The 12303-nt window shown below is 38.5% G+C and overlaps 1 pseudogene; it reads right to left on the bottom strand.

The window, feature by feature from the left end:
• Positions 1 to 1389: 1389 nt before the first annotated feature.
• Positions 1390 to 11876, bottom strand: LOC127655420 (inactive serine protease PAMR1-like; annotated as a pseudogene).
• Between the last annotated feature and the right edge of the window lie 427 nt (positions 11877 to 12303).

Below are 12303 nucleotides of genomic sequence, written 5' to 3'. Positions count from 1 at the left end.
GTGCATCATTGCTCTCTATATTCCCTTGGCGAAAACATCATTATTTCTTCTGAAGTCTAAGTCAAAGAGGACGAGCACCAGTGTAAATATAAGAGGTCAAAACCTTATTTTCTCTTTAAAAGAGAATCTTTCATCCATAATTTTCATGAAAGGGAAACAATCTTTTTAATATACAAGTTTATAGAAAGAGATGAAAAATACACTCGCTTGTATGTTTATTTCTTCATTTATGTCATTGATCTTTCATTATAACAATGTATGTTTTAAAATCTACAATGAAAACACACAAGTTTCATTTATACAGCGATGTTGCTGATGCTGCAGCTGCTTTTAAAAGCGGAACCTTACAATGTTGTTGCAGGTAATTGAGTCATGAGTGTCCCAATGCTCAGCGGATCAACATGTTTGCCAAGATATACTGATTCTTGACATAGGGAGCTAGGACAAGATGAGACACACCCCAGGTCTCCCATGCAGCAAATGCAAAGTGCTTGAGATGGCAGCACGTACAAATGTCTGATGGGAGATGCCGCTCCTCAGTAACTTTGCATAATGGGGCTGATGTCAGAGTACTGGAACATTCAGAACCAACATTCCGACTTCCCGTGCTATCATGCAAATATCATGGTTGTAAAACCATTCGTGTTCAAGATATACTGATTCTTGACATAGGGAACTAGGACAAGATGAGACACACCCCAGGTCTCCCACGCAGCAGTATCAAAGCGCTTCCGATGGCAGCACGCATAAATGTCTGATGGGAGATGCCGCTTCTCAGTAACTTTGCATAATGGGGCTAATGTCAGAGTACTGGAACATTCAGACCCAACATTCCAACTTCCCATGCTATCATGCTAAAACTGTGGTTGTAAAACACTTGCAATAAAAAACAAAAAAAGAGAAGCATTTTCTAAAATGACAAAAAGAAACAAATTAAAACACTGTTTCAAAACATTGTTTTGATAAATACATTATTCCAGTTTTAGTTGGCAAGGGCTACACTATAATCCTATAAGTATATTGATTGTGTAAACAGTATGAGCACTGGGTTGTGAAAAGCAGGCTTGATATGAGACCAATGACAAGTTAAGACCTGCAAGCCCAGTGACGGAATTCAAGTGGGATGTTTCCACTGCATTTTACCATGCACAAACAAATCTTCACGCACACACAATGGCATAATCTAGTTGTGAAATCACAGTTACACACTATCTGTCATCACTGTATTTTGATTAAAATAATTTTTGCCTCGTATTGCCAAATCATAAAACAGTCCTGTCAAAGGAATAAGAAATATCAAAAGTAAAATGCAACATGTATCATGTCTACTCTTCATGACCTAAATAAATGAAACAATATGTACAGAAAATCTCTATTCAATATAGAGCTCTATGTAATGTTCTTTTCAATACAGTTTTTAAAGTGCTACTCATGAGTAAATGGTGTAGAAATTTGTATTACAGGCCTGGGGATCATAGCCGAAGCTCACCAGCCCCAGCAGTTCCCAAGCATGTTGAGAATCATGGTTTTCCACTACTGTGGGATAAAAAGGCTGCAGCCCTACAGTCAGTGGAGGGTGCAAGGACGAATGGATGGGCTGAGTGGATGTTGCCATCCACATAGCATCTTATCAGTCATACAGATTGGGACCACTTGTATGCTGTATTGCATTTCACACTTTACCACAGCATCTAATTCCTCTGTGTTGGTCTATTATGGGCCAGCCAGTGAGGAGGGCCTGCTTTGCAGTGATCTCCCCACCCTGCACAAGTGTCAGGCAAACAGGGGACACATATTCACTGATTCAAGCTTTGGCCACCAACTTCAGTAAGGCAAGGTCAGAGTCCAAGAGGTGTGGATAATGGTGTGGATGGATCAAGATCTGAGAGATATGTGTGGAAACAGGTAAAATACAGACACAGTAGGTAAAAGACCAGAACTGAAAATGTTTGGTGAGTTAAAGTTGCTGTAAGGGATTTTTTCATGGAAAGGTATGCAAAAAATGTTCCTACTCCCTGAATGATATCACTGAAATAAGAGTTATGAGATATCTCACCAGTCTCTGTGACAACGCTAGACTTTGTAAACAGCAAACAAAAATGCGTTCGCGGACCAAAGACAATGGTGCTTTCTGCCTGTCAATAATTTTGCGGTTTCTCATCGGGTGTTGTCGTTGCAGTGAATGAAGGTTTAATGCCATATTCTGATTTATTATTTGTCAGTTGAGGACTCTATTTTGATACTGATGTGTTTGATAACTGTGGGAACAGGCTTTGTGACATTTTCAACCTTATCGGTGCACTGTTTTGGAAACAGGGGGTGTGGCTAAATCAACGGCTCAGTCTTGTGGAAGTTAGAACGGCCAAAAACTTACTGCACCTTTAATAAGTAAATAATCCTACAGGCAAAACCAAGTCATGGCAAAGCCTAATCATAGCTTATAGATAAACTGTAGCTGCAGTGGTGCGGGGTGTTATGGCAGTGAGAAGGTGTTTTTTCGACCTGGGTTTGAATGTCTTTTTTTCCCATCCTGTTTCCTGTCTCCACTCTTAATATTTTCTTTACTACTAATAAAAATAATAATGAAAAAATTTATATAAAGGTTTATTTCATAGAAGTGATTTAGTCATGGTGAAGGTCAGGGTGTTAAGAGAATGGTTGATTCGGCAAGGAGACGGGGTTTGTCGATTGCACGAGTCCTTCATCGTCCATGTGAGAGGGGCGATGGCTCTGTCCCGCAGCCCTGCATCGGTTGAGTGTAGATTGTATCGCTCCTTTTGCGAAAGTCTCAGGAGATTAACCAGTATGAAAATTAACCATGGTTTTCCTATAGAAATATTGTATGAATCATGAATTGTTTTGGTGGAAAACATAGTTTAATGCAATTAACAATTGCGTTATTACAGTAATATGATGTTAACATAGTAACCATTATACTACGATACTATGGTTACTGTAGTTAAATCATGGTTCATTTTTGTGAGAAAAGTTTAGGGTATGCTTAGGGGTAGGGGTTAGCATAGGGTGTCTGTGGGACCAGGGCCATCCCAAGCAAAGTGCGGGGCCCATAGCGAGGTCTAACGCCTCGCCGTCCACCCAAAGGATGGCCCTGTGTGGGACTCCCCTATACTGTGTATGGTGTCTGTGGGGAGAAACTATACTGTTTTTTAGTATTGAATTAGGTGTGCCAATATTATCTGTCACTATTTTGAACCAGGGTGTAAATAGTATCTATCTGTTTTTGCAGTGAGTGCAAGTAGCATCTGCCTTCATTAAAATGCAAAGATAATTACTTGCAAACCTCAAATGAACAGATAAATTAACAAAAACAACATGTGTCAATGCTTGAATTGCATTAGTCATTGAACGTACTTGTCTGACACTGTTAGTGCTTCTACAGGAATTACAAGCCTGAGTGCTTTTTCAGCCAGGATGAGAGTGTAATCTGAAAGCTCTTACCTGTACATGCATCTCTTGTCCTCTCTGAGGTCAATGAGGTAATATTTTCTCATCACTACATTCAGATCATCTCCACTGAGAGGTTCAGACCCTCCAGGCGCCGCTACACAATGTACAGCCACCACGACCCAGAGCTGTTTCACCAAAGCCCCAGACAAGCTGCCATCTCTGGTCCTCCTTTATCCATTCCTCCTCCTCCTTCTCCTTCTTCTTATCTTCATCTGTGGCAAATGAGTCCCCCCATCTTTCGTCCTTCCCATAAGAGGTCTAATGTTGTGGAGATGGGTTTATATGGCAGCATGCCATGGCCCGTTTCTGTTAAGATTTGGGGAATGGCTGGTGGTAGCTTACCGCATACTGGAACAGCGACAGTGATTTCCAGAGTGAGATTTCTGAATGATTTCTGAGTTATATCCAATTTTTAGCCAGCTTTGGTAAAATTTATTAAATCTATTTTAATAATCTATTTTTAACCCTTATATGCATGGGAATTTCCCCCAAAAATCTTACATACAGTATTAGTGTCTTTAGAGACCTGGCACATATATCTATCACAAATGGATCTACAAAATGCCCAGATAGTGTCAAATTTTCTAAATATAATCAAGACAATTAGAATATAATAGAATAAAAATATATATTTTGATGTTTTCTTTTTCATATATCAAACAGATTATGCAACAAATCAGGACAAATCTAGAACAGTATTTATTATATTCACACTGAAATTTCATGACACAACTGGCTGTCAAAAACATAATGAACTACACATAACAGATATGATACACATAAGCTACACATACGTTACACATAAGTATTTTCTAATATAATTGTTTAGTCTAAATAGATGCACACTTTACATCATTTCAGTAGTACACCCAAATGACAATTAGTCATATCATACTGTTCATGTGTTGTACTTGCTATAGTTTCCTTCCATGTTGTTTCTTCATCAAATAGCAATGTCAAATGTAAACCAAGCCAATCACTGAAACAACAAAGCCACACTGATTAAGAAGTAATATGTTTAATATGTACATTCATATAGAATAATGATAATTTACCACAGTTGATAAGTATAAATTTTTATGAATATAGTACTCAATTGTCTTGTAATAAACAAATAATTAGAAGTGAGAATAAAAAACACTTACATACCTAGGGTCTCTAATTACCCTATAATTTTTGTACTTATTATATATATATATATATAAGCAATATCATACAAGCAAGAGTGTGATATGGCCCTACATCAGCACTGCTGTGATTTGGCCGCAGGCCAAGTGCCGTAGGTAATCATAGCAGTGCTGATTTAGAGTCATATAGCACAATTGCGAGTGTGATATTGAACAAGTAAATAAAAAAAAAAAAAATAGGAAAAACTGAGTACGGTCATAAATTCTATGTGCATAGAACTGCTTTCTTACATGACAGATCAGAATCTGACATTGCTGTTTTTAAATCAAATGATGCATCCAAGCTTTCATTAGTAATTCAAAAATGTCAATTCAGAAATAATATCATAACAGCTTGTGCTGTTTCTACCAAGTTATCGGATAAACAAGGATGTATGTGTGTGTGTGTGAGAGAGAGAGAGATAGACCATGTGTGATCACCTGTTGCCACTCCCAAGCAGAGATGCTGTCAGCTTTCTGAAGATCAGATTTGTCAGTGGAAAATTAGTGCCCAAGCGGGGATATTTCTCCCTATTTTGCAGTAGCCGGTATGCAAGGGTCAATCACTGTAGAAACCGCAATGTCCCCCGCCATTTTAAACTGCACCCATTGTGTAATTAATCAGTGTCTCTCAGCTGTGATGAGCAGTTTAAAGCTATTTCCTAGTTTTCCTAGTACAAGCAACGTTGTATTTTTAAGTGAACTGTTTTATGTAAACACTAGCTGATGTGGATTCACTTCACATCACCTAACTGGCTCATATTACACACAAAAATTATCTTTTGCCACCACCTGCTGGCTAACATATGTAATGTAAAAAAAAAAAAAAAAAGAAAAACTGAAGCTCTTAACACATCTGCACTGCTCTTACACTTGTAGTTTAGAACGGCACGAACACAAGCGGAGTGATACAAACACAGTGAAGCGTCCGAGTGCTGATGGTGTCTGACCATCAGTGGTCATGTAATATCTCTTGTACAATCAGATTCGAGGACTGGAACTAACAGTTGTATATACTGTATATATATATATATATATATATATATATATATATATTTATACACACACACACACACAGGCGGCCAAAAGTTTGGAATAAATTACAAATTTTTGGTAATACATTTTTACTTTTATTCACCAAAGTGGCATTCAACTGATCGCAATGTATAATCAGGACTTTAATAGAATGAAAAATTACTTTTACAATTTGAAAAAAAAAAATCAGAACTTCAAACTGCTTCAAAGAGTTCTCATCAAAAAATCCTTGACATTCTAGCTGTTCATTTCACCCCACTCATCCTGTAGCACTTGCCATAGATGTGGCTGTCTTGTCACACACCACACAGTGTAACTGATACACAACACTCTTTTCCAAATATTTGTTGTCCAATGTCTGTGTTTCTTTGCCCATTCTAACCTTTTCTTTTTGTTTTTCTGTTTCAAAAGTGGCTTTTTCTTTACAATTCTTCCAATAAGGCCTGCACCCCTGAGTCTTCTCTTTACTGTTGTACATGAAACTGGTGTTGAGCGGGTAGAATTCAATGAAGCTGTCAGCTGAGCACATGTGATACAACAACTTTTCAACTTTAAGGTTTATTTGAGTCATTACCTTGAAGACAGGTAAAAGTAAAAATCATAATTGTTTTTCAGTTGTCTCCATGAATGGTTATACTATACATTTTATGCATAAATATGTATCTGATATATTGCTATCAGACTTTAGGTCTGTAAATTAAAATGAGCAATTTCTCATCCTAATTTTGTGTTCAGTTTCAAAGGGTGTATTAAAATATTCAAAAAAAGAGCAGTTAATGTTATTCTCCTTTTCAGTATTGTTGCTTTATTAATATTCCTTACAATTTTATATGAACGAATCATTTCCAGTCTACAGGACTGTGGTTATTTATTTATTATTATATAAGTAGATACCATGTGCCCCCTTTGTATTTCTTTGATATTTTTAAAGCATTATAAAGTGAATCTGTAATGTATGTGTCTTGTGCATGCACTCTTTATATGTACACCAAGTTTTAACCATGGATATAACAAATAAAACATATTTGTCCTGCAGAAATTGAGATTTTGTCCAATATATATATATATTATGATAAAATCATGTTTAATGATCCCAAAACAAATACAAATCATTTAATTCACAAATTACACAGCCTTCAATTAAGAAAAGTTTTTTTTTGTAATGTACAATCATTTATAGCTTTTTTCTCTGCGCAAGAATGCAGCAAGCGATGTCGGAAGATGTTATCCGCAACCACTAATCTAGTCAGTTTTGTTTTACGTTTCACTTATCGTTAAGGTGTGGATTTGGCTTTGGGAAATTGACCAGCAGTTATGTGCAACTTTATCCCAAAACAGAAATCGAAAGCAACAGGTGGTCGATTGAGTGAGATAATTCTGCTATGAAATTCTCTTTACGAGAGTGGAAATCTTTACTAATCAAATGCTCAATTGTACAATGGAGGTATGAAAGCAGCATGCTGCACCTGCAAATTAGGACACACTGATCTGCAAGTTCATACATGTTTACTGGATTTGATGCAGGGATTTTCTTTGCACGTTCGCCGGGATTCAAGGAAATATGCTTTGCCAATACACAGTTTTATTAAGCTTACATATTCAATTGAGGGTGCTCTAACGTTCGCAACCCTGCAGAACCGGGCCTGCATCTAGCTGGCAGCTGCACTGACATGATTACAAAACTACAAGATACATTACTATCTACTTCTCTATTATTTTATTATCGAATAGTAGTGTAGCCTACTAGCTCACCTTCTGCTGCACTACCATGTTTGCAGCACATACTCGTGCTCTCTAGCATTTTGATGCATACGATTCCAAAAGTAATATTCGCTAATTCTCACGGTCTCTCCTCGCACTTTCGATTTCCTCGTTCTTAACTTTGATTTATACTTTGAATTTATTTAGACTAACTTTACTAAACCAATGTTTGAGCTCCATAGCCTCAGTCTTATTGCTTATTTAGCATATCACGAAGCGCATTCTGGGTTGAGGGAGCGACACTGAGAGGCCTGACAGAGCGGAATCTTCAAAAAGCTGCTCTCCGCTCAGGTGGAATTATCACTGCTCCGCTCACATGCTTTGCTACTTATCCTCTTGTTTAGTTGTACATCTGGCCTTCCACATCTCTTCCTGTCCTTGTTAGAGCCAGTTGTCCTTTGTCTTTGAAGACTGTAGTGCACACCTTTGTATGAAATCTTAATTTATTTATTTTTTGGAAGTTTCAAGCATTGTATATCCTTCATTCTTCAAAACAATGATTGACTGATGAGTTTCTAGAGAAAGCTGTTTCTTTTTTTGCCATTTGTGACCTAATATTGACCTTAAGACTTGCCAGTCTATTGCATACTGTCGCAACTCAAAAACAAACACAAAGACAATGATAAGCTTCATTTAACAAACCAAATAGCTTTCAGCTGTGTTTAATATAATGGCAAGTGATTTTCTAGTACCAAATTATACATTTAGCATGATTACTCAAGGATAAGGTGTTGGCTGCTGGAAATGGGGCATGTCTAGATTTGATCAAAATGTATTTATTTTTTTTAAATAGTGATGGTGCTGTTTTTTTACATCAGTAATGTCCTGACTATACTTTGATCAGTTGAATGCCACTTTGGTGAATGAAAGTACCAATTTCCTTCCGAAACAGCTAAATCTGTACATTATTCCAAACTTTTGGCCACCAGTGTACATCGTGCAAATTTGGTTTGTTTGTGTGTGTGTGTTGGTTTAGTGATAATCAGTTGAAGGTGAAGGGGTTACCAGCCCCTCGCACCCATCCAGAGCCCCCATTTGGCCGCTGTGGTGGCTACAAAGCGCCATGACAAAACAAAAGCGGGGAGGGAACAGTCTATATTGGCTATCCTGGGTTAACCAGGCTGGATTGTGTGAGGAGCTCACAAATCCTCGAATGATGTGGACAAAGTCCCATTATTAAGCTCCTCCGGCAGGCAAGGTTGCGTTGGCTGGGTCATGTAGCCCGCATGCCCGACCACCGCATGCCTAAACAGCTTTTGTTTGGCCGGATAGAGGGGGCTAAGCGGGCACGGCATGGGCTGGAGAAGAGATGGAGCGATGTGGTACTGGAGGATGTGGAGCTGAGTGGACTTGCCGATGACTGGTACCAGCGGTGTCAAGATCGGCCTCTTTGGAGGAGGCTTGTGAAGGACGCTACTGGCCAGTTGGAGGCAGTCACCTTCCAACAACAAAGGAGGGCAGAGTAGCGACACACACAACAACGAGCAGAGCGCCGGGTGGATAAAGCACAGCAAGTTGGCACAGTAGGGGGCACAGGTGGTGCATCAGCCAGTCATCTCAGTTAGTCGACCCATGTCACCTGTTGGATCTGTCCCGTGACCTCCTGTCAGCGGGCATACGACACTTCACATGGCCTAAACGTGCACATAGCCTGGCACAAGCATCGTGGTGACGTCACCACCACTTACTGGTGAATGGCGGTTGTTGTTGTTTTGTTTGTGTGAGTTAAACTATTTATAATAGAGAGGAGGAGGTTTGGTCACAACTCCAAAAAATGGATGAGGTACAGGGGGTAGAATGAGGTACCTTAAGACCAGAGGTATGCGTTTAAGGATTCAGGTTTGTCCATCTGCAGCTGTTGCAGTTATCGTTTGTATTTCAAAAATGTTAGTGAATAGGAGAATGTGTTCCTCATGCTGAGCCATAAATATGTTAGTGCTGCCCTCACCTGGTCAACAAGAAAAATGACTAACACTCCATTTGCCAGTCTTCAGACATGTGCGACCTACACTGCCAGAATGCTTGTAAAGCATTAACACACACTCATATTCTATGCTGGTATACAGATGGTGAAAGGTTGGTGTCAAAACAGGTAAAACTTTCTCGAGCGAGTCTGCTTCCGTCCCACCCTGTCTGAATGCAGAGTATATCTTGTGGACCAGGCTTTTCTTGACAAAAACAAAGTGGATTTTTTATTTTAAAATCTGCCTCACCAGTTTTTAAAGTTTAGGCTCTCTACAGGCTGTAAAAGTGTTGTTACCAGTGTGATAGTAAATAGTATTTTATACTGAGTTTATAACTTGTTTGTGAGGAAGGGACACACAGGGGCTGATTAAACTCCAGGTCCCATTCTTCTGGCATGTTCTTTTGGAATCCCCACTAAGAATATCCATTAGAAGTATTGTTGCAGAAAAAAATTCACATGTTTGATTTTGCCATCAGAGTCGCGACCTCTATGGAGTATCCAAAACAGAGTCTCAACTGGCAATACTGTAGTATAGAATAGGCACTAACAAATCGGGTCAGATGTTTTTAGAGTATTGCATACATTTAACATATGTACATTTTGCATACATTAAAAGTGCTGGATGGCCATACAAATAGCTGACATTCTGTGATCTCAAGTTCAAAGAAGTGTGACACACCTGATGAAAGGTTCAGTATGAAAGAGTGTTATGTCAAAAGCAATTGTCATTACAGTACAAAGTTATGGGACAGAGTCAGTGCACCCTTTATGCATAAAGGAGCAGTTACACTCCAAGTGCCATGCCTACTGAGATGCTCTCTTGAGCTAGTAAGGTTTATAGCAAAGGTACTGCACTGAGCTGATGATGTCTGCTTTGTCCTTGTGCAAAGCAGTACAATATTATAATGTAATATGTAAGCATTAAGCATTAAACCATGACAATTATCCTGAGGTGGAGTCTAAAGTAATCTCTCTCAAAGAGTGAGCACATGAAGGTCACCCAGCAAAAATAATACAAATTCTTAACCAGATCCAGAAAGGTTTTCTGAGGGAACATACTGTATGCTTCACGCTATAACATAAAATCAATAAGAAATAGTTACAATTCTGAACTATTTTGAGGTTGCTAATCACAGATGAAGTTACTGTTACTTCCGGGTTCTATTGGCAGCCCCAAAAATGTTCTGCATTCAATGGGTGCTTTGCAATTAAGCTGAAATGCCCAAAAGATGGGGGTTGAAACACCCAGTTTTCTACAGACTATTGGAGATTTTGGCTTCTTTAAATGTCCTTCCAGATTGTAGTCATACAGGACTATTTTTAATGATAATTCAGAAAGAACCTACGCAATTTCTTCACTGTAAACTATAGAAATCCCTTTATAATAAATGTTATTATCATCAACTAACTTTACTTTAAATAATGCTTAAAAGATTTTTAAAACTGCAGTGCTTCCCTTATCCACCACTGAAATCAGCCGTTCAAAAGAAGTGTGTCTGAGCAATCCAAACTCTGCCAGATTACGTCTTCCCAACACAGAACCAGAGAGTGGAGTCCTACTTGATGCTTCTTCTGGAACTTTTTTGCTGGCAGAGCAGAAATGAAGGAAACTAATTAGCCATTTTTTCCTGAAACCTCATTATTATTTACTTCATTATTGATTTGTTGTATAAAAGCAATATCACACTGGCAGACGTGCTGTGGATCAGCTGCCCTGAATATCAGCACAGATTTGATGCGGTCTCGTGTTAACAGTTTGAATTTCAAAACAACGGCAGTCTCGATTGTGTGCTGTTTCTTTAACACCACAGTATGTATAATTTTCAGCCGACCACTGCTAGATTTTGTACTCGAGACTTCCTGGAATGTAGAAAAAAAATCCAACTTAGTTATTGTAGCCATTTGACATAAAACAAATATATGCAGAGAGTTCCCAGAGCGTCTTACTGGTGAAGGGCTTTCGTCCCCACAGAATCTGCCAATTACAGGTGACTTCTTCGTAGTTATATCAACAACTATGGTCAGATTTCAGGCTAAGCATTGAGAACCTAAACACCTGTGAACATTTAGAAACAGTATTGAGAACACAGAAAAGGTGTACCATATCACAAATAATTACAATAGTGTTTATTCTGTGGATTAAAAGCTAATTAAACCGGTGATATGAATTGTTATTTATGAGCTTGGCAACATTATTACAGTTACAGTTCTTGAGTTCCACCGTTGATCTTCGGCTAACTTGTAGTGTCCATTCATGTTTGGCATTGATTGAAAAATGGATAATGTCACATGGCCTTGAGTTCTCTGTTTAACCACTACACATGCTAAAGTTGGCACTTAGAAAGGGTATTTAAAATGATTTATCCATAAAAGCAATCAAATTAAACTCTTTATATTTTAAAAGGGATTTGGAAAGGACTGAAAGACTCACTGAGACGGTCTCCACCAGACCACCCTTGACGACACACGGTGCAGTACATGCCTCTGATGTAGAAATCATCCTTGGCCTGCCAGGTGCCATTGTTGCAATTTGCAGTTGTCAAAAATTCAGCAACCTTAGTGGATAAAAAACTCTATAGTCTTTGGAAATGTTTTAGTTTATGAAGACTGCATATAGAAAGCATAAAATGGTCAGCTACCCTGTTTTTGTGTGTCTTTTTATTTAATTAAATATTATTTATATTAATAAGCCGGTTCTCGCCTCCTCCTTGCCCATCTAAACCCCCTTAAATATATTAAATCAAATAGTGTGTACAGTGTACTGCTTAAGAAGGTACGCTACATGGCGTTCCACTGTGGGCCTTGACACTTATCCTCCTGTTCCCTGATAGCTAATTGAAATGCAGTACATCTCAGCAATATTATATTTTTCATGCCTTTCTTGAATTCATGAACTGACTGGTGTAA

The sequence above is a fragment of the Xyrauchen texanus genome, chromosome 2 (assembly GCF_025860055.1).
Source record: "Xyrauchen texanus isolate HMW12.3.18 chromosome 2, RBS_HiC_50CHRs, whole genome shotgun sequence".
Lineage (NCBI taxonomy): Eukaryota > Metazoa > Chordata > Actinopteri > Cypriniformes > Catostomidae > Xyrauchen > Xyrauchen texanus.
Note: the sequence above shows the minus strand (reverse complement) of the source record. Positions and strands in the feature narration are given on the sequence as shown.